This window comes from Ambystoma mexicanum, chromosome 1p, assembly GCF_040938575.1.
Source record: "Ambystoma mexicanum isolate Mex_15411 chromosome 1p, UKY_AmexF1_1, whole genome shotgun sequence".
Taxonomy (NCBI): domain Eukaryota; kingdom Metazoa; phylum Chordata; class Amphibia; order Caudata; family Ambystomatidae; genus Ambystoma; species Ambystoma mexicanum.
This window is the reverse complement of record NC_090921.1, coordinates 1,352,800,255-1,352,824,646: the sequence shown is the minus strand read 5'-3', so window position 1 is coordinate 1,352,824,646 and position 24,392 is coordinate 1,352,800,255.

Sequence of the window (24,392 nt, the reverse complement as noted above, 5' to 3'; positions counted from 1 at the left end):
AAGAGGATATGATGACTACAGAGGATTTGGATTGGATACCGTGACAGATGTGCACCATGCGACATTCAATATTGTGTAGTATGTCACATGAGCTCAGTGGGGAAAGAAAGGGCGAATGGGAGCTGCTATGTGTGCTCCTTGATCCCCCACACGTGGGAAGCACCCAAAATATTGGTACCCGAAAGACATTATCATTGAAATCTCAATGCTTTGTCCATCTAGCGTTATGTCAGGTTTGCAGCTTGTTCCAGAGGCTCAGAGTACAACTAGTGGTGATGGACAAAGATAAAGCCAACTACGCCAAGAACGCTAAAGACCCACACTACAAACCACATCCACCCCTGAAGAGGGAAGGTGTGTTATTCGTATCAGACAGATGGCAAAAAGCATTAGTGATCTGCTCAGCAGGGGGATTGGTGGGGTTCAATGAAGGGCAAATATGGAAAATGAACAACAAATGCCGTGCAATATGGGATACATAGGTCCCAAAGCTAACTTGGGTTGAAACAAAAAAAACCTTGTGAAAGTACAAGCACCAAAAGAATATTGACTGTGTTTTCAAGAGCTTGGCAGTGTCCCAGTGGGGACCAACAGAAGGTGCAACAAGACTCTGTAGATTCCAAACATAACCCCTTAAGTGCCATGCAATTATCTAAGTCTATGCAAAAAGGACGAGCATACTCGTCCTTGGCAGTAAAGGAACAGCAGCACTGATGGATTTGAACTGGGTATGCAGCCAGTGGGTGTATTTGCTCTTCCCACCATCATGGAGGGGTGTGTGCTCAATGGCAACACTGCATTCAGACATACATGTAGTTCTTGAAGCACACCTGGCGATAGCACCATCCTCCGTTGCAACACAGTCAAAGCCATCTCCACCTCAGGCCCAGGAGACAAAGAGAAAGAAGCAGTAACTGCAAAGACAGAAGAGGCGATCAAACTATCTATCCAAAGATTCTTCTAAACTATTGAAAGAAATACCAGACAAGTATTGGTTGTTCTGCAAGACCAAACTGTTCTTCTCATCTATCATGTTAACCGGGGACTAGACCGCAGAAAACTCAAAATATCTTCAGATCATAACATGGGAAGTGATTCTGTTGGTATATGTCACAGAGCAGAGCAAAGACTGAACACGATCAAGAGTGAAATGCGGGACATCAGGCCGTTGACCCTCCCGAAATGTTGCGGTTATGGAGGAAGGATTTGTAAAAAAACATGAGCCTATCTTCCTGAACAAACATACCCCCAAATGAAGCAGAACATGGGTCCCTGTCGCACAACGTAGAGGCCCTACAAAGGCTAAAGTCTGGTATGGAAGTGAAGGTGGAATCAAAGTGGACGATTGGTTCGATGAACATTTTCTATTGGGCCCCATCATGGATGGGAGCATTGGTGAAGTTTTTTTGTCCCTATCATGGTACTCGTGTTGGTGATGTTCTGCATGTGCCAGATGATTCTTTAGTGCTGCATGAAAACACTTTAACATAGGGCAATGATGATGGTTTCAATTGGGGCAAAGAGTGCATCTCGTGATACAAAAGATGGGCAGGCTCAAACAGATGAGCTCCCTAAACCTGGGTTTGTAAGGATTGAAAAATCTATAGATAGCCCAGGGACTGTGACCACACCCCCACCAGATCCAGAGCATTACACCTAACACTAGGTTGGCCCATCAGTTGATGGAAGGTGCACTTACCTAACATGTGTCCATGAACAGTATGCCCAGGATGGGGAACATTTGCAGGATGTGTGTATAGTATGGGTACAAAAGGAGGGAACATGGAGGGCGCAAGAAGTTGCAAGATTGACAGCTGAGTTAGTTAATGTAGTATTAACTAAAGTGGGTTAATGTTGGAATGCATATTCAGGTCCCCTGCCTACCTAAGCGATTCAGGCTGAGGAAAATATATTAAGGATACAAGCTACATAGAGGGGTGACTGTTAGGGGTAGGGGTGTCCTGTAGGGGCTAGAGAACATTCTAGTTAGCAATATTAAAGGGTAGGTGAGCCACTTCAGCCTTACCACAAACAGCACTGAACTATCACCATTCTAAGATACAAAACACTATTTTTAAAGGAAACTACAATACTCTGCAATTTAGAATGTGCTTTTATTTAACAATAAACGCTCCGAGAACATTCGCCGATTTCCATATTCAACCACATTGGTAATTTCTTTCTTTGTTCTCGATCCACCAATGTTTAACATGAGTCACACAGTGTTCCTTTGGGAATAAGAAACGCATTGCACGCACCGTGAATCGCAAGGCTTCGGCATCAGCTTATTGCTAGGCCACCGTAAACAATGTCAAGTTTCTCTGTGTCGCTGGTACTGTGAAAGGGCATATCAGCCGGGGCGATCGTCTCAAAACAGAGTGATGGAAAGCCAGCCATTTAGGTGTATCTGCAACTGCCTGCTGAAGAAGACATCCATTGGTATCTGGAACTGATGACATTCGCAGAATGGGTGGATGTAGCTGTGTAGAAAACATAACAGAAATGTGTCTAAATAGCCGTTCTTTATTCTAATTGATCAATTTACACATTAATTATGCAACATGTGAAAACTAATGATGAACACAAACGTGAAACAATGGAAACACAGAGAAAACATTGTGGAATGTTGAAGTCTACGATGTGATTCAGAGGTTAGTGCTATGGAGTATGTTTAGCTCGTAATCGGATGCCGATGTTCAAGCTGACGGAAGAATTCGAAGAACACATAGACGGCATTTTAACAGAATTTTAGCATCGAATTTGGCGTTGGTGGAACCTGTGGGAACCCAGACGTGGACTACATGCATTTCGGTGCTGGACTGCCCATGTGCCCGGGACAAAGACAAGAACACACAGGTTGTTTTTGCGTGTCGTTACAATATGCCAAAAACAACAACCCATTACAATGTTAGCCAGCAATACCGGTCATAAAATGAAACCTTAACTCGTTCGTCTATAAACTCGTCTACCGTAAAACTTACATCATATTCGGCATTTCCATTCTCTCAGTGTAACACAGAGTGTCCGTTCAGAACAACACATTTTCATAAAATGAAATTACATGTTCCTTTGTCCCATTTTGGAATGGTGAACCTTATTATATTTGAGGGTATTACACATCTCCATTCATTCATTCCATTGCGAATCCTCCCTTTCTTCCAAGGACAAAAAACAATTGACCCTGCTTAGAAGTGCCTATGCTAAGTTAGCTTTCGTTGAAGGGAAGCCACAAATCAGAAACATACAGTGTATGATGCATGGGTGTGCACAGCTCACAAGCAAAAATCAAATGCGGTGACCTTCAATCCAATGGGAGCGTTAGCCCTGCAGACCAATGTGGCATTTGAAATATTTTCGAAAAAGAAACAACTTGTTTGCTGGCATCTACCAATGCCGTGCAAAGTTTAGAGTGATTTACTTATTTTTTGAAAACTGTTCCAGTTAGTTTCCCCCCATTGTCACATCTGCATGTGCCCTGTTTTCAACGAGAAATGTGCTCTGCTGAAAACGTGAGACACTCACAAGTCATAAATAGACATGCCCTTCCATCTCCATTGAACTTCGCGTGCACTAACAAATGGAGGAGAGGTGGTATATCCCGCCCCCCTGAACCATTCTCGTAACGGTCAAATGATGTCTAAACTAAGGTGGGAGACACCTCCACCACTCCTGTACCTATTTGCATTACCCATGTTTCAATGTGTATGGATTGAACCTTGTTTTGTTTACTTCCAAATGCCTTATTTTTAGAGTCCCTCTGGCCCTCTGGTGAACAGCTCAATCTCCCAGTGCCTCGCACAACCAGCCCCCACCACCTGTCAGCTCAGCCCGTCTCCTGTTCTCACGGTAATTCAGCTATTCATTTTTGCAAGTAGCGAGTCTCGAGCCCTGACAAAATGTGCTTGTACGAGAATGTCAGACCAAGCCCTGCTTCAACCTTTGTGCACAATCCGTCTCTGCTGACTGACTCATGCCATCTCCAACACCCTTGTGCCAGGCCATGGTCCTCTGAACCTGTGACCGCTGTTCCCTTTGAACTCATCTGTTCCCCAGACCCTATCCCCGCACCACCTCAAAATCACCTCCCATATACCTAATCTGGAATGGTCATATATTTTGGTAACACCAACAACTATCCCCACTGTGTTTCAAATGGTTACACTCCAAAGACTGCAAATCAAAGATGGGCCCTTCTGATAAGGCATTCAATAGCAACGACCCCTAACACATAGCCCCATAAAAACATATAGGTCAGAATGCACCTATTTCACATGAACAGCCCCCATTCATGCGTTAATTTGCTTACAGTCATTAGTTCTTGCATGCCAAGTTTGCTATCTAGCCTAGGTCTTATTCCTTTGGCTATTGAAACATGTCTGTTGGTGGCTATGAGGTGTATTTGCATTCCCCTTGATTGGAGATCTTCAAGGGATTGTATAAAACCATGTCTCTCCATGGCCACTGAGGATTTACATTGGGACACCTGCATGACCACAGAACTCACAATTGTTTTAGTTTCCATCTCCTGAAAATGGTATGTGCAGTACTTTGCTGAAAATCTGGTGCTGTCACGCTGTCCATCGCCAGCTAGCCTGAACCGTTTGCCAGTTGCCAGAGAATGTCCTTTCAATAGACATTTGTTCAATTTTCCGGGCTTGACTAATAGCGGGGAATAATAATTCTCTTTGATATTTACAGTACTGCGTTTTAGCAAGGAAATTAAGTCCCACAAATTGCTGGACAACTTACTAAAAGTAGAGCCACTGAAAAGTAAAGCTGCTGCACCCAGTAGATTTCCAGCTGGCACTTTGCACATCATCGGTTGAGCTTACCATGAAAATGTAGCATGGAACAGGGCACAGGTGGCTTGCATTTTCAGGTTAATGCCTTGTGATACATGAGTCGCATGCACCAATGGCTCCCCACATACATTCCCTCTCACTGGATAGAAACATTTCAGCATCAGTATAATGTCTACCAGGCAGCTGTCGAATACAATGTATTTGTGCTCCTTTATTAGACTACCGTCCTGCATGAATGTGGTTTGTGACTCAACTGTGGTGGACATATCGGGCAAACTAGACACACTGAAGTCGACATCTTTGGCAAGTTCCTTGGTCAATTGCGTTGAGGCTTCAGTGCCTGTTATTTCAGCTTGTGTTATCTGCACACAAATTGGAGAAACCATCAATGTCGATTGTTTAGTGGGTGGTCCTTTTTTGCGGATGTAGATTGTGTGAAGTGTTCACTGAGTAATTCAAAAGCATCTTCCTTATATTCAATTTCTTCTTCATCTTGTCGAGTTCTCACACAGAAGCAATGGTCCAAAGACCCTTGGCATGCTTTGCCGGTCACATTCAATTCATTTTCTGGCCATTGGGCATAAGCTTCTCGCATCTGCATATTGACTGGACCATGCCGCACCTCAAATAATAGTTGCTCCATGGTGAAATCTGGTAGGCAAGAAGCATCTTTGGTTTCATTTGTTGTCTGTTTCTTCATACTTCTTTTCTTTCTGGGCCGCTAAAAGATGGGTTGTAAAAACATGTTCAATGTAAATCCAACATACATACATTATGTAGCACTTTAGATTTAAAAAAACATGTTATGAATACAACAGCAGCTCAAAACACTTTTGGTAAATGAAATAGTTTACCCTTGTTTACTTGATTTTCTGTGAAACCATGTTCTTCAATGTAACCCCCTCTTCTAATTCCCAACTTTGTGTACATCCCTAGATTATGATATTCATAAAAAAAATCGATTGTATTTGCAATCAAATTCTTTCATCGCACACATCGCTTACATGCATGCCCTCGTAAACAATTTACACCATTTGGTCAAAATAGACATTTCGAATTTCACCTGATTGATGGCAAATGTACTCGATCAGAGATCAACATGAAAAACCTACTGATTGTAATGTTGCACCCAAGCATTTTGCATTGTATTCTGCATTAGGGTAGAAATTGTAACGTTAGAACAGAAATTATAAAAGTTTGAAACACTGCACGTTTACATGAATGTCACGGTCTAATAGTCTCAGATGTTGGATTTACTTTCTTTCCTTCAAGGGAACTATCAGTACGCATACCTCATACTCTGGATAAGCTCCAAAGGATGATGTAATTGTAGTCCAAGTACCAGCATCCCCCTGCAACACAGTACTTGTTTTAGTATGGATGAAAACAGTGACATTGAACAGAGACAATTGGATGCAGACAATGGCACATATAAATAAAAACCCATAAATGAAGAATTATGTAAACAGATGATAGGATACATAAACTATTTCATTTTACTTAAAATTCCATGCATAATAAATTCCCTTAATCGAAAAGCAACATAAAATAGGCGCTCGAAGTTGCCATTGACTCCTTAAAAGAAATGGATGCAGAAGCTTGCTCCTTCATTTTCAGTGTATTGTCATGAAGTGGTAAAGGAAAAATAGATTTGCATTAGACATGACGGATGATCCAGCTCTCAATAATATGAATTTATGCAAGTCTGTATGGCTCACCATTGGTATACTGGATGTGTCGGTGATGTCGTCACTACCAACGGTCTGTGCTTCAGTCAATATGCTCACCTAAAAGAATTGACATGTGAAGCAACCGATTACGAAAAGATTATGCTTATTTTGAAGGGCACTATGGCATACTTTTCTGTGCTCATAATTAGTTTCTATGATGCTCCTAAAATCAGGGACAGATGTTTAGCAAAATGTGGTATAGTTATAAAGTAATACAATCTGATAAATATGCAAAGTTTAGTAAGAAACATTTACACCGAAAGCACCAATCCATTCATGTAGTTACCTGTTCACTACTCCCTTGCCTATAGCTAATTGATCATCCGGGACTCACCTGGTCCAGCGTGTGCATGAATAGAGTTGGAATTGCATTTGGAAGCAATTTACGAGATGTTCTGGGTTGATGTTTCTTTGTGTACTGCGATTGGTTGTACATATCCGTGGTAAAGTGCAGGCTGCAGATACGGAATCGATAGCCCCTCAAGTCCCCCAAGACATCCTGGGCTCTACTTTCAAGCTCTCCCGGCGCAAATCCACAATGTCTGACCCATTTTCTTATTAGATCTATATTTCTCAGGAATGCATGCATTATTGTGCCCTTAGGTTTGTTATGCGTCTTAGAACGGCAACCGCCAACCATACAAGCAGGCATTCTTGAAAAATCTGTTAAAAAAAGTACACATAGTTACAAAGATGTTTTACTTGAATGTGTTAGAAAGATAGAATTATATCATACTTTTTCTATGCAATGTTGTTTTGGTCACAGAAGCAAAACCTGTGTAGCGAATTCGACTATGCACTAGGATAACTTTCATACAGAATTGATTGATGTGACTCAAATCGTAACATGTTACTCATCCATTGAATGTACTTTCATGCATCAAAAGGAAACATGTTTATAAACATGGTCCGTGAAGGATGCAATTCTATCCCAATTTACACTGGTGACATTTGCTATTTATCGAGAACAGAACAAATTAAACAGAAGACAATGGTAAAGGCAATGAGATGAACGAACATTACATTTGTTCGATATAGATAGAAATTTAGAGATCAAAAAGAAATAATTATAATTATGTGACCTGCCCTTACCTTGACTAACAAACAGTTAGATTCAGTTAGAAGGGTAGTTAGTAGCAGAAGAACAGGTTGCACGATCACAAGCTGACTTTCAGTGCTCACAGATGTTCACAGGTAGCACGATAATGAGCTGACTTTCAGTGCTCACAGATGTTCTCAACATAAATATCAAGAGGTTTATACAGAATAAAAAGGTGGGTGTGTATGTGAATGAGTGCCAGTAGACACATGGCCTGGATCTGTCGGCAGCTTTTGATCTTGTAGACCACGACATCCTCTGCCACCACCTCTCCTCCACAGCCAACTTCTCTCAAGAAGCCATTACATGGATCACCTCCTTCCTCCAAGGCAGGACCATGCAGGTCTTCTCTGACCTAGCCACTGCATCACCCTCTATCATGCTATGTGGGGTGCCCCAAGGCTCCTGCCTCTCCCCCACCCTCTACAACATCTTCACCTGCCCCCTCTTCCTCATCCTTGACGCCATGGGCATCTCTTACACCAACTACGCCGACGACACACAGATCCTTCTCACTCTGACAGGCGACTATGACACGGACTCTGCTACCCTCAACAACATCTACAACACAATTCAAATGTGGATGGCTATCAACGGCCTCTGCCTTAACTCCGACAAAACTGAGCTCCTACTCGTAGGCTCCCCTGACACCATCAAGAAACTTGACGCTCAGTTCAGCCATTTCACCATTGACTCAATCACGATCCCAGTACTTGACACGGTAAAAACACTAGGCGTCTACTTAGACTCCAATCTATCCATGACCAGACAAGTAAACGCCATTGCCTCCTCGGCCGCTTACCATGCAAAACTCCTTAACGCAATCAGACCTTATCTGTCAAAAGACACCTGCACTAATATAGCCAGGGCCATAACCGGCTCGCGACTTGACTACTGCAATATTCTTTTCCTTGGGACCTCCAACAAAAATCTTGAGAAGCTCCAAGTAATACAGAACAGTGCCCTACGCGCTGCACAAGGCATTGCCAAGAGAGAGCACATCACCGCTGCCAGAAAAGCTTCCCACTGGCTCCCCATAAAGGAGAGGATCCTATTCAAGGCCCTAAGCATCACCCACAAATGTGTCCATCTTGCCGCCCCAATGTACCTTTCGCAGAGGATCCACCTGGTCTCCTCCACAAGACCCACTAGATCACCCTATGCTAGCATGCTCTCAGTACCTAGGGTAAAAAGGACCAGAGCAGGGGGCTCCAGTTTCCCGTACCTCGCTGCCGTACACTGGAACACCCTCCCTAGCTCCCTGCGCTCTGAACCCTCACTGACCGCCTTTCGGAAAACCCTGAAAACGACCCTGTTCATCTAACAATTACATGGCCTAGCCCTCATAATTGTATTGTATGATGTATTATGTGATATATCTGATCACAGGTCACTGCCTTACTGTAACCCAAGGCACAACCTGCTCACATTGTAACTAAGTCTTCCTTGCAAGTAACAGTGCCACAATGCCCCTGGGCTGCCTGCGCGCTATATAAATTTAATAAATAAAATAAATAAATGGTCTGGCTAGGCCATGTGTTCAATGTCCGCTGAGCGGAAGATACTTTTGAAGTGTGCATGCTGTTTGGCACCTTGGCCACTACCGCCCTGCCAGCCCCCTCGGGAGGGCACGGCCACAGGTGCGAACTGCCATTGATTCTGGAGGGTGGCGGTGGATGGCCAAGAGGCATGCAGAAAAGGGCCGGAACACTGCTGAATGGAGACACACTTATGTGGATTACAGGGGCGCGGTCTGCTTCACGGGAGCATGCATGGAGACAGTGGTTCCGGGGAAGCCATGTGTACAATGGCCCCTGCGCGTAAGATATCTTTGACGTGTACATGCTGTTTGGCACCTTGGCCGTTCCCTCCCTGCCAGCCCCCTCGGGAGGGCAAAGCCACAGGTGCGATTTTCCATTGATACTAGGGGGGGGGTTTGGATGGGCAAGAGGCATGCAGAAAGGGGCCGGAACACTGCTGAATGGAGACAGACTTATGTGGATTGCAGGGGCACGGTCTGCTTCACGGCAGCATGCCTGGAGACAGTGGGTCCAAGGAAGACATGTGTACAATGGCCCCTGCATAGGTGAGGGCCAAAGAGCTGGGGGAATTTGTATTGTGTGTTACTTGCATCACATGTGACAACAGCTTTTCTTAAAATAAGTTGTTTGGTCTTGTACCAGTCGGTGCACTTCATGGCAGGGCGTGAATGCTCCTGCTGACATATTATTTTCTTATTGGTAAAAAAAACCTTGTTATCCTTGCAAGAGGTGCACTGAGCATTTTTCCTTAGAGGATTGTCAATTTCTTACCTGGTTGCCAGTGGTCCGCCCTACAGTTGATAAACTGCAGGAATCCCTCCCATTTTTTAAAGAAGTGAGTTAGCTTGACTAAGATTTGATGACATTGGCACAAATAGATACAAGCACATATAGTATTTGTTTTTAAGACAAAGGGGTACACAAATATTTTGATAGGCATAGGAAATGCTGACATTTAAATATCATTACTTCAAGAGCTTTACCTTAACTTATATTGATGAGAAAGATAAATAAGTGCATACCCATTTTCAATAGAATATTGAATGAATTAGAAGAAATTCATGGCAGAAAACGTCTGACTACTATGTCTATGTTCATTAGCTTTAAGACGCATATCACAACATATGTTTTCACTCCAATGATATGATAGCCATTGAAGCACCATGAACTAAAACAAAATGTATTTTGAAGATGCCCATCGCGTGAAACATGTCTCAATTTGTTTGAAATAAAGATTTTGAAAATTTTTGAGGACGATTACTCCACGTCATAATAGCCCAAGTCTACGCTGTGTGACCTAGACACAGGCTCTGGCATCAAACTTGCATTGAAGTACTCTGTGCCAAGTGTCTCTCCTTGCAGCAGTCATGCCCATGTGTGTTGTGTTTCTATTATCTTTAAGTCGTAGCACAACTGTCGCTTCCTTTTTTATTTTGCTGCAGGAATAACCCATAACTGGATACGGACCACAGCACCACCCACAGTGTGGTCCAATATAGAAGATGTTAATGCTGTGTTTGCCAAGGGAGCATTTAGCAGCTGTGTTTTTCCAGATATTGCTAATTTGCAAGGTCTCATGAATCAGACCTAGCTCGTGCTTACACTCAGGCATCAAAGATTTGAAACCAGCTGAGTTCTAATTTCATCACCACTGGGATGAGATGGAAAAAAAGACAACTCGTTCGAATGCTGAAGCAAAACTGAGTTAAAGAAGAGGAATCAATTTTAAGAAACTTTAACTTTGGCCACAGTAAATTGATCCATTGATATATCAGTGATTGTGTAGTCAGGAATCAGGCAGCAAACAATTTCTTTCTCACACTTTGATCAAACAAACACAGTGGGGGGCTGAAATTGTATCAAATGTAATAGGCACAGTGACAGTTACCCAGAGTAAGATGCAGCGATACACATAAATAGTGAAACACATGCAAGAACACACACAAGCACATTGACAGATCTACACCATGACATACATGCCATAGATGTCTAGTGACACATATGTAAGTGTCTGGTCTGACGCAAACCGCAGGCTGATATTTACTGTGTCCATGCACAATATTCATCCAATCAAAATGCTTTTAAAGGAAAGGTCAGGTTTTGACAGCATTAAAATGTGATAGGTTCGTTGAAAATATATAAGGACAGAGGTAATAATGAGGAAATATGTCAAATAGCTATGCAGCATCTCTTTTCAACACAATGAAGGGTTGGTTGCCTAGCGATGGAAGTAGTCACAATCTGCCTCACCACGAGTTTGGCGGTAACCCTTAAAAGTGGCTGTAACGCTATTACTGCCGCATGTAAGGGTCCGCCAAATCATGGCTTTGGCAGGATTTACCCCGAGCTGGGGCAAATCCACCACGATTTTGCCGATTTTCAGAGCTATTACCGCTGTGCTAATACTTCCAGCGGTAGTAGCGCCGAAAATTCCCCAATGGACCCAATGGGGAATGGGCACAATGGGGATTGGGGACTTAACGTTCCTCCAAACCCATGATCCGGGGCTAATAGTGCCGGAGGGGGGTTGGCTGTAACCCTAATAGCCCCAGACATAATACCACCGGGATAACACCCAACTCGTGATGAGGCCCATTAACGTGTTCCTGCCAAGTGGCCTGCAATCATTTTTTATACCATCTACTAGTTTAGGCATTTTAGCCAACAACACTTTTCATGTTGTAGCGTATAGGTCAATACCTATAGTTGTGAAGACAAAATTGCAAATATCTGTTAGCTGAGAAAACAGGCTGGCTAAAGGGCCACACATATAATATGGGACCACTTCACATCTTTGTCTTATTTGGGCTACTGGGTTGTCACTAACTTAGATTGGGTGAAATATGTCAATGGCATTGCAGGTCACCGTAATCCCAGCCCACCTGATCTAAATCCTGGATCTGCACGAGGACAGAGTGGAATGCCAGCCCCTCTATTCTGTGCCAACCATAACGTTTCAAGTATCATTCGTGTCCGTATTTGAATGGCGACATCACTGGCTCAACACTGCAGCAAGGAAGGTGTACTATGGAATGCTATCCAAATACAAGTGTCATCCCTAGGGCACTCCATTCTGATCCCTACCCTCTCAGCCCCACGTACAATGTAGCCATATCCTCCCTTATTCACTCCACACCACTACTTTTGTCCATATCTGTCCTTTTGATCACCTCTACCTACCATCTACCCCCAATAGCCTCTACACTCTATGAAGTGCATGGCCTGTGAGTCCATCAATCTATACTCGAAGGCCATCCCAAATAATAAACCCTTCTTTGAGGCCAGGTGTGGAGGGCACGAGTCAACGAGACAAGTGCATTGATCCACATTCTCCATCCCACTCCAATTGGAAGGGTGTCAGCTCTTCAGCTCAGTCCTTGGTCACCCCTCCGTCTTCTGGGCCTTGACACACTATTCCTACATAGAGGCAGCAGGGCCTCAACTGAGCCCTGTCTACACTACGGACATCTTTGGGAGAGCTTCTGGGGTATAGCACATCTGAGATGATGGGGCATATTTTCAAAGTGCCTGGAGACAATGCAAGAACACTAACATCCTGTACATGGCCTTCGTCCCCAAATTACAAACAAGATCAGTTTGATCTAGGACCTAACTAACTAACTAACTAACTAAAGAGTTTCTTATATAGCGCAATCACTCACCCAAAGGTCTCAGGGCGCTTACATAACATAACAAACAAATAACATAAATTGAAAAAAGAAGAGGAAAAAGAAATAGCCGCGATGGCGACTAGCACGTCCTGAGAGATAGCCAGAGATCTTAGGGCATACGATGGCGATTAGACATCAAAAAGAAAGGTCTTAAGACGTTTTCTGAATTGTTCCAGTGTGGTGGACTGTTTGAGGTGGAGAGGGATTATGTTCCAATTCTTAGGGCCCCAGGCCCCAAAGCTTGCTTCACCCACTTTCTTCAGAAGGGTACGTGGTTGTGCCAATAGCAAGAGACTGTTAGAGCATTGGAATTGCTGTCAGTAGCCTAGTTTTTAGACATCCCATGACAATGTGGGAGTGGTACAAACGTCAGGGGTCCATGGCCTCAAAATGTGTGGAAATCAGCAGCTTCAAATAATCCTAAAGGGATAATCATAGAAAGATGGTATCATTTCAGCTCATATCAAAAATCCTTATGCAGCCATTAAGAAAACAAAAAAAAAAGACTTTCGGCCTGGTCCTCATTCACTTTCCCATAGACAAAACAAGTTAATTTGTGCCGGACTGCACAGCGAAAACTGTTGGACGGAATAGGACCATGTTTGAAACAAATTGGGCACGAAGTGTTTGAGAAATGCAAAAACCACCATCTTTTTTATTTTCTAATGCGAGAGATAGCTGCAGCTATGGCTGTTGTATCGGAAAAAGAAATGGAGGAAAATGCTATCGGGAGGTGAAAAAACAGTGAAATGGCATCAGGGTAGAGGTGGGGCGAGAGAACACATTAAATGTGGAAGTTAGAGGTCGGCTAGGGCCCGAGTTGGCAGAATTAACGTTTTTACCATAGCCGTGGGTATATTGTCCGATAAACACGGCTATTGTTGAAAACAAGATCGGGAAAGCAAAGCGCGTCACTCAGAAGAACGAGTGTTTGTGGGGGTATGCGAAAGGGCTTGGGAAGCAAACGGGAGTTGGTGGGAATGCGGGTCTTGCCATGAGTAGAGGTGAGGGGCTCTTGGTGAGTGAGTGGGGGTGCAGGGGAACAGTTTTTTGCAGTTTTTTGCCAACAATCGTGGCTATAAGTAGTACATTGCTATTATAGCCGCAGTTATGGAGAAAAGGTTATTTAAGGTCGAGCGTGAAAAATCACTGTCCATGGCCAGTGGCAACGGAAAATATAGGCCATGGCTAGGAGTATTGTAAGGAACTGATGGTGGTAACAGTGAAACCAGACACACATGATCACAGTTCAAGGGTGTTTATAAAACTGTATAAATGGGTGCGAAGAATGCCTAATCTAAACCATAAATCTATGATGGGAGCAGCTACGACCATCAAATAATAATAAGGCAGTTCTAGTGGCGTCTTGTTAACTAAAAAGCATGACAGGTACTTAAGCCCCTTGGATTAAGGTGCTATATAAAAATAATAAATACAAATAAATAAAATATTGCCAATCCTTACTGCTAAGTTACAGAATAGTGTGGGATAATGTTCAACAGAAAAGAAATAAGTGTTCAGAAATGATAAGTCAGGATGGTTTAGCCGGGTCTCCCTTCCGATGTTTTCTAGCACCAGCCAAGGTGGGCCTTAAGCACAGCACACTCCTGGGCTTCGCCAGCAGGAGCTTACAGTTCCTTTCCAAAATATCAGGACCTTTTTTGGCCAAGTCTCTTTCCTACAAAGCATATTGGCTCAGAGGACCTGATGTGTCATAATCAACAAAAACAAAAGTTCCTTTCAGTAATCTTCACGTCGGGTGATTTCCCTTCACCCGTGGATCCCCCTTAACTGGGCTACTATCCGTCTCGTATGTTAGCCTCCCTCCATCAAGTTAACTACAGCCTTTTATTCACAATATTTCCACCTGTAGTGTTCATGAGTCTCAATGTCTTTTTAAACAAACTTTCACTGTGGACATCCCTTAGCCAGGTTCATTCTTGTCAACTCAATGTTGACTGGGTTATTACGCTTCACCTCGCTTCACAGGTATCCCTCAGCCTGATTCACAACAGTTTATCTTGTTTTCAACACAATGTGGGATTCACTTCCCTTAGCTTTCTCCTGGCATGCATCTATCGGGTTCACATAGCCATTCTGACACAGTTTACGATTCTATCATCTCATCAGAAAAGTGGGATTCCCGTCTGCTAGTTTTCTTTCGGCATTCCTCCGTCGGGTTCACACTTGCTTTAGTTTGCAATTTCACAATCTCATCGGAAAGTGGGGTTCCCTTGCCCTAGCTTTCTCTTGGAATCCCTCCATCGGGTTCACACTTGCCTTAGTTTGCAATGTCACAATCTTATCAGAATGCAGGGGTTTCCTTCCCCTAGCTTTCGCTTGGCATCCCTCCATCGGGTTCACACTTGCCACAGTTCACAGTTTTTCTCTTGGCTACGGGCCAGACTTTCAATTGTACAAGGGGTTTGACTCGACCCATATATGACCACTTTCACCTCTTTACTTCTGGCTTTCCTAGGGCCTCCTGGTAACTGTAGTTTCAACAACAGGGGAACCAGTCAGAGTCTTTCGAATGAGCACCCACGTGGCGCCGGACCACTCTGCAGCTGGTCTTTCCATATGCTTGTCCTTGTTCACAGGTTCTTTTATATCATGTTGCCATTTGCAACCTTTGGTCAACACAGTTCGGTTTACTATCAGCTCTCACTCCGACTCACCGGCTGTGATGAACCGCTGGGCTTTTCTTGTCTCTGGAGTCAAGGACGGTACCACGGTAGCAAGTGTCTCTCCCCGCCTTGGTTATCAGTATCGGAGGGCCCAGTGCACCATTGACATCTGTTACACCACACACTAGCTGTAGTTCTCTGTCTTATGATTCCTTTCGCAGAGGATTTGCAGGTCTGGGTTGAAAAGGACAAGGGCACTTCCCTAGCTCCTTGTCTTCCTTTTTGCTCTCACCGTCTTTCTCCTCCAATTGATCTGCAATCTTGGAATAGCTGCCTCCTCATGCGGTTTGCCTTGCTCAAAATGTGCTCTCATGCTCCACCTTTTATCCCTGTGGGGAAGGGAAAGGGACGTCAGGTGTGTATAGTTATTGTCAATTGCCTGACTCTGCCTGACCCTTGTGTTGGGACATGTCAGGTAAACAGCGCTGGTGTTAGCCTGTTGGCTTCACGGTCTAAGAAAGTGTTTGTTTCAGAAAAAGGGTGTGGGGGGTAGAGCTTCTAAATATACAATGGGTAGGATGGGGGAAAGGTGTTACAAGGAAGGGGGTACCACGTCTGAACCTTCGGTGTCCCACTTCCACTCCCAGAGGACCCCTCATCCAGGTGATCCTGACACACTGGTCCACCCCTAGGAACTGTATTCAATAGCAATTGCCGTGTCCTGGCCCCTTGGATGACAGATCCCCTGGGACTAGTAAGTGAGACACCTTCAGGTTTCTCACACACCCTTCCCCTATGCGAGGTGGATATGCTTGTTCAGTGTCCAGGTTCCACGTTTTAAAGACCTGCAAGAGAACAGGGATGAGAGATGTTCAAGAACTCTTGCATATTACATTGGTTTGATGTGATCGCGATTGGTAGAGGTATAATGTTTTTACTGGTCTCTCTACAGTAGCCTATAAAGTGGTCTTCAAGGGTTGGTTCATGTCTCCTAAGCTCAGAGTTTTCCCAGTCCCATATTGGAGAGTTTTGGAGTAGTAGTCTGCTTGCCAACAACTCTGGGGTAGAAAATCTCCAAATGGAGGTGGAGATTTCTGTAAGAGAGTAGAGATGGTAGGGGAATCCCACCCCAAAAAGACTTCTTCGGGGAGTCCAGAAATTATGGCTGAAGATATTTCACAGGATTTGCTCTGGATATTTTTATGAACAGGTATTTTGGGGGTACACTTCATTGTCCCTGTGTACACATATAACCCTCACTAGTGTCGCATTTTCTAGGTTTTTGGTTGTAACTAAATCAACACGTATAGCAGCTTGCTTACTACCTGAATCAATGAAGGCTCTTACTTGTCTCTCATTTACCAGGCCTTTTTGTATGTAAATTCATTTGAAGATTGATGTAAACAGATACTAAAAGTCTCTAGCTCTTCTTCTGGTACTTTCCATTATTTGCCCTTTAAACAGCCTATTTCCATAGGTTCATCCATTAGATTCTTTGGACAGTGTCTAGCTACATGTCCAATATATCAACATGAAAAACAGATTTGAGGACGTGGTTTACTTCCTTTTATTTCCTCCTTTTTGTCTTCATCTTTGGTTTTAGGATCTGTTCTTCTGATTTCTACTTTATCTTGTGGAATACCCTTCTTTAGTTCCATACGACCACCCTTGTTTATCTACTCCCTGAGTTTGAGGTTGGTCAATAGGCTTGTAATCCTCCCACAGATGGCTGGAATGGAATTATTTAGCTGCATCTGAGTGCTTTTGTGCAGTCTCAATGGTCGTAGCTTAGGTAGGTCGATTTAACTGTCGAACGGCTTCCTGCAAAATAGGGAGTAAGGAATTAGTGAATTGTTCTAGGGTCAACATCTCCATCAGTTCTTCTACGGATTTGTTATTAATCCACATGGCCAGCATGTTTTGACAAGTCCACCCATTTCTAATGGGGTGTACAGAAGGAGTCAAGTACCCCCACCAAATGCTCCACCCCCATGCTGCCTATATGTTCGGAACCGGAATTTGTGGCACATGCAGTACCAGTCAGGATGCCTGTACCGCAAAGAATTCTTGAAACAAAGTATCCATTGAGAAAACCCGATATGCATTCACAAAGATGTGATGGCCTTCTGGATAAAGTCCCGGAAGAGGTGTGAGAAATAGTGAAATAGAAGACTGGTGACGTCATGCAGAGCAGAACTGGCACACCCAGGAAAGATGCATGAGACAAAAGAACATAGCCATTCAATAAGATTTGAAGAGGAGGTGTCAAAGATGAGCAACATTTCCGGCTTGAGGTGAAGATGCTCATACTACAGAAACGCTGAAGAAAATACAAAATCAGTTTACACTTGTACAGATACAGTAATACAAGTAGACAAAGTGATCTTAAGGCTGGGCTACATAGTGAATACTTTGCGGCGATGCGCCAACGTATATACATAGGAAAGTATAGAACCTGGATGTCCCACAATGCACTTTAGCATGTCCTAAACCCAGTGATTGGAAAGGGTTTTTAGTGTGGCACAGTTGGAATATAACTGATGGTGAAGGAGAAATTAAGAAAGGATTGGCTGGCCCAGCACCAAGAAGTCGAAGCCACTGTGAGCCTGGTTGCCCATACAGTAGTTACATGAACGTGAGAAAGAAACAAACTTCTGTTTGAGGTTCAATGGAAAAACACTGAAGGCATCAAAAGTTCCTCATTTACTAGTATTAAATGCAGCAAAAAGTTCAGAAAAATGGTCTCCAGTCACATGGTCAGAACAAAATAGACATTGGGTCGAGCTACACTGAAACCAGAAGACAAACTATGCCTATACTCCCTTTTATTCTCAGCCGCAGAGAGCTTCTGCAAGGCCAAGTTCAAAGACTTAATTGACTGGCAAACTGCAAGAGTGATGATAGATGTTGGGCTAATTGGGATTGGAGGCATGACCACGCCAAACCTCCCTGCACCTTGAGTGGTAGTCTGTGTGCTGCTAGCATGTGGAATATTCCAGAAGGGTACAAGAGTGCCAACCAATTGTAGAGGGCCATGTATCAAAGAGCCCTATAGTTTGTGTAACCAATAAAGCGTTGAGTATTGTTATGACACAGAAGATGACTTGCACTTGGGATGGGCTTAGTTGCCCACCTGACAGTAGAGACCCAATCACTTCCCTCGTGAGTATGGAACGTATACTTAGATATTCCCTGTAAAACTATCACATCCCCAAGTAGATTTTTGTAGTTTACCACATAGTGTGATATCACTGATGACAAGTTTTTACTATAAAAGTTGTGTTTTTTATAACATGCGTTGAGAGAAATCGAGCGAACGTCCGCTGATGTCTGTTGTAACTCCCTGTTTTAGATAATTGCAAATAAAACAGTGCCTTGTTTTGCCAACTTCCTGAGTCGATTTGATTATTGATGCATGAGTAAAATCTGCATCCCCATCTAGCTCTAAGCATTGCTACCTCATCTTAAAGGGCCCTAGGTCTATTGGTTTGCGTGGTAGCAGAGGTAGAATGGTTCAAGACCCGTCAACTCAATAGGCTTTTAAGGATGTTGAAAATATTAGATGTCTGCCACCATTTAGATGGAGGACCGCGAGGCTTCCTGTGGATAGAGGCTGATACCAAGATCTTGCAAGACAAACAAAGCAGGTGGGACGGGACGCTCTTTCACGGAATTCCCCTCCTGGTTTCTACAGACAGCTGAGCGGACCGAAGACTGAGGTGGCTGGTTGAGGAGGAGATGATCCCAAGGGTCAAGAGCTGAAAAGTGAGTGGCCAGTGGATTCAGAAAGGTGGCAAAAATAATTGTATATTAAGTGGGAAAAGTGATAATGGGGAGAAAGTAACGGAGGGTTGGTGGGGTATTTGAGTTAATGACGAAGAGCGTCAAGTGAAGATATATGGACGAGGAGCAATCCATAAAATTAGCCCAGAATCCTACGTCCAGGGATATCTAGAAGGAGTTGTTTTAAAATCCATGTGGATATATAGGCTTCAAACAGATAGATATGTTAAAGAAAGCAATTCACACTCTGATTGGAGTAATTTTAGGGGCGAGAGTAGCCACGAATAGCGCTGGCGGAAATATATGTTGGCGTTGGCTAGTCTGTCTGTTTGTATATTGTATGTGTGGTATGATTTAAGGAAATGATGAAATGTCAAAGAACGACAACTAATAGATTATGGTAAAAGGCTTAGAGTGGATTATTTATTTATTTAGTTAAACATGGTGTTGAATGAATAGGTAGATTGAAGTAAAGTGAGACATAAAGGTTTGGAGCTGCAACGGTTGGTGGACGCTCATATTGTGTTGTTCGTCCAAAAAGTATTTTTCTGAGTAAAATAACGGTAAGTATCTGACAGTCGATTGTGACTAGTCATGATGGAGGATGTTACTCTGCTTATGCACCTTTGCAAGCAGTTGCCAAAACACATACCCAAGCTTAAGCATTATAGTGCAGAATGGGTTAAGGGCGCAGCAGATAAAATGTTCATGCAATGGCCACAAGGGGGATCACTGTCAAAAGCAGTTTTTCAACACATGACCACATACTTGCACGCTGCGTACACAGGGAAAAATTTGGAAAAAGTTTAGCTAGCCTAGAGCTTTGGAAAATGTACCAGGTGGAAAGGGAAGACTCACCTCCTGAAGACTGGATGCTTAACCAGTGTAAAGAGGCCCGCGTTGATCCTTCTGCTCTCCCTACTGCGTCTGAAGTAAATGGTGATAGTACAAAAGATGAAGGATTGTATCCAGTATGAGAGCTTAAGGCAGTGACAGTATACAGCAATCCGATACATGTGCCACCTGTGTATAGTAGTGATGAGAGTCCAGAAAAAACTCCAGAAATGGATGTGATCCCTAAAGTCCCAAGGGACAAAGAGAAAAGTGAACGACCAAGTATGACCCTAGATATAGAACGAAAAATAAAGAGATGGAAAGGAGAAAAAGACAAAGCTGACGAGATAGTGCTCATACAGAACGAATGGATGGGCGGTCAGATATTGCTCAAACTTGATGGCAAGCGCATCAAGTAAGTATGGCAATGTGGAAGATCAAGACGAGCAAGATAAAAAAGACAGGGAATGAGAGAAGTGGTTGATAGAAGACAAGAGTAAAAGAATGAGTAGACAAAGATGGGAACAAATGTATCAGGAAGAACAGCTAAGAAAGGAAGAAAGAGCGGAAGAGCAAAGAAAATATGACAATAAGCAGAGAGCAATCGAAGAACGAGACAGGCTGGAAAGCAGAAGAGAAGAGATAAAAGAATGCAAAGACGCAGAGATGGCGAGGTGCGTAGGGCAAATGAGAGAAGGGAAGCAAAAAGACAGGAAGTGGAAAGGATTAGGGAGGAAGCAAAGAAGCAAAGAGAATTTGATGAGGAAATGGAACGAACGAGAAGGCAGAGGGCACCCAACATTGATCGCATCGAGAAAGAGTTAATGGAACTAAATCCAGTAGTGGCATGGGAGGACATAGAGGAGTTCCTCCCATCACAAGAACCTATGCCAGGATCATCTAGAGTAAATCTAGAGGAGGATTTTGAGATAGGAAGCATCAGAGACAGAATCGAGAAGGCTTATAAGGAAATGAGGACAAAAAGTGAATTGAGAAATAAAGAGAAAGATGATCAATCTAAAAGTGTCCAGTCATGAGGCAAAGAAGGGGGCCTGTTCAGCCTCGAGCATAGAGCCTCTTCTTTGGACAGGCTGACTTTAAACAGAGACAAGAAGGAGGACAGTCATACTAGTTGGGGACAAGATATGTCAGACGAAGAAAGGGAAACCTTCCATTGGTAGGAGGGTGCTGGTGTGTGTGGTCCCGAGGGGTGTTTTCAGACAGATAAGGAAGTGAGGTGGTCAGACTTGGACCTGCCTAAAGAAAGGACACCAGAGCCGATGGCACATCCAGAGCGACCTAAAAGGTGACCTCTTAGTGAGTGGGGTGACTCACCACCCTATCTGAGTAGGCAGAGGTCATTACCAGGAAGAAGGTGATCGGGAACCATTGTCCCTTCTATGAACAGGCAGACAATGGGAGACAATTTGCCATTTTGGGATTTCACAGTTTCCCTTGCTAGAAAAAGGAGGGGCCAGAACACAGTATATAAGGATAACCTAAAATGTAAGCACCCGAGTTTGACTTTGGGCGCTGGGAAATGGATCTATGAATTAGAAAAAATGACAGGAGGAAATACGTTAGCTATAGGGGACATTAAGGGTCTTCTAGCAGCTATTCTTGGGGAAAGGGCTGACAACATTTGCATGAGAGCAGGCTACTCGAGTGTCACAGCACAGAATACAGCGCATGATGGGGTGCCATTTAATAACTGTAGAGTGGCAGTCTGGAAAGGGCTTAGAGTACAGTATCCTGATACGTCAGACATGAGTGCAATTATGGCATGTATGATGTAGGAAGGGGAGGATACACTTGCTTACATTCAGAATGTTCAAGAGCAGTGGTCTTTGGAAACGAGGGAGCCGTGGGGAAAATTGATACCTGTATTCTATCATACTTTGTGTCAGGGATTGCCAGACCAGGTCCAGAGACAGCTCAAGAAGCTGGTGGGTAGGGAGGCGAAGCCATGGCCAGAAATACAGCAGACCACTGTGCATCATTGCCGATTGTTGCAAGAGAAAAATAGAAAGAGAAAAGACGCTAGGAAGATCGAGGAAGATAAATTAGTGCAGAGAAAGCTGTCGAAATATGCTATAGAAGGGTCAATATTAGCTAGCGCAGAAGGGCATGGATCACAGCAGGTAACAGGTATGCCGCAGGTGAATAACGAACAGCAGACGGATCATGGATGGAACAGATTTATGCCGAGAGGCAGGGGAGGCTTCCGCGGAAGAGGAGGCTTTCAGAACAATCAGGGACATTTTCAGAATAACCAAGGTGGTTTTCAGAATATGCAGAATGATAGTCAAGGCACTCAAGGAGGGCAAGTTAGGAGATTCCCTCCTCTGACCTGGACATGTGGAAAGACAGGGCACATTGCGTGGACATGTGGAAGCCAAGGGTATGTGCAGAATGGGTAATTCTCAAAACGGGAGGGAACAGCTTATCTGCCAGCATATAGCCCACAAAGTAGGGACCGGTTCGCCCAAGATCAGACAGTGTATTAAGCACAAGTGCCACAAACACAACAGGCTTTGTAACCACAGCAAGCACCATTGATCCGCTGCAAGGGCAGTCACAGCATGCACCCATGCAAATACAGCAGAGCACAAACACAGGACAGCTATTGACTCCTAGAGTAGGGTGTGTCACTGTTGTGGGAGGGAAGCCTTTTACAGGTACGGGAATAAGTATGTCCCCACAATAGGACAGTTCACAGGGTGACTTGATGTGTTCAGTACTTTCGGTGATGCCCAATCCTCAAGAGGAACCGAGGAGGCAAATCCTTTTCTTTTTTAGTAGAGATTGGGGCAACTCGCTCATGTATACGAGAGGGAACCTTTTCATTATCGGGAAATGCCATGAATGCTCACAGGTTCTCTGGAGCTACAAGTAGAGTTCCTTTTACTGAAAAATTGCCAGTTTCTATAGGAGAGTGTGATATGTCTGTCCCGTTGCTGTATTCAAGGCAGACACCAGTTAATATACTGGGCAGAGATCTGATGACAAAGCTAAATATGACCATCTCCTTCACTGATGAAGGCATAGTGTGTTCAATGCCAGGAATACATTATTTAAATGTGAGAGAATTTATCATGGCATTTACTGGACAAATAGCGCTGCTAGGAACGCCGCTAGAGCCCAAAGTCTTATACTATGGGATACACATTTTGTTAACGTGGCTACCCAGAATAGTGGGCAAGATTATGAGAATACCTGATGAATTTCTGTTCAGGCCACAGATACCTATGGACGAAGAGGGGGGACAGGTTTTTCCCTAGGAATTACAGGCAGCCATAGTGCGAGGAGTATTGGCTATGCTCGAAGGTTGGCATAGAGGCAGGCCATGGAGAACAGTGATTGGTATTGGGGTAGGATGTAGGTTGACTGATGTCACTGACGAGGATATGTTTAGAGAAGACCTGTTTAGAGAAGACCTGTTAGATAACGAAGTAGTGTTCAAATGAGCATTACATATTGAATCAGGACAGAAAAGCGGGAGGTTCCACAGAAAACGTTGATAGTGCAGCAGAGTCCTGCATTTTTTAATGAAGATATGGAGAAAGTGCCAATTTCTTTATGGACTACGGGGCCCTATTACATAGGCCTGTTGAAAGGGGTTGGAGAAGTTAAAATTAAACTGAAGCCAGGAGCAATTGTACCTCGAGCAAGGCAGTATCCCATGTCTCGAGAGGGAGATAAGGGTATTTTCAAGACTATATCATCCATGATGGTTCAAGGTATCGTAGTGAGGCCGGAGACACCATGCAATACAACGTTGTATCTGATCAAAAAATCAAAAGGGGAGTTGTGGCATTTAATTCCGGACATGAAACTGATTAACCAGATTGTAGAGGCAGAATTTTCTCTATTTCCGAATCCGGCAACAATACTATGTAGTATCCCTGTTGAGGCGCGATATTTCATGGTGATTGACTTGAAAAATGTGTTTTTCTCTATCCCGTTGCATAAAGATTCCCAAGATCTTACGTCGTTTACGTTTCATCAGACTAAGCTGAAATGTACACATTTACCCCATGGCTACTGTGAGTCACCATCGATTTTCAATAGGGTCCTGCAGATGGACCTAAACAATATTGATTTGCCAAGTATTGTGCTGCAGTACGTAGATGATATTTTGGTCTGTAGCACATCAGAAGAGGGCAGACGAGACTTGATTCAGCGCATTATTAGTTTAGCAGAGAAAGGATGTAAGGTGGACAAAGAGAAATTGCAGTATTGCCAAGAAGAGGTGTTATACTCACATGAAGGAAAGACACTTACATCTGAAAGAGCTGAGGCGAT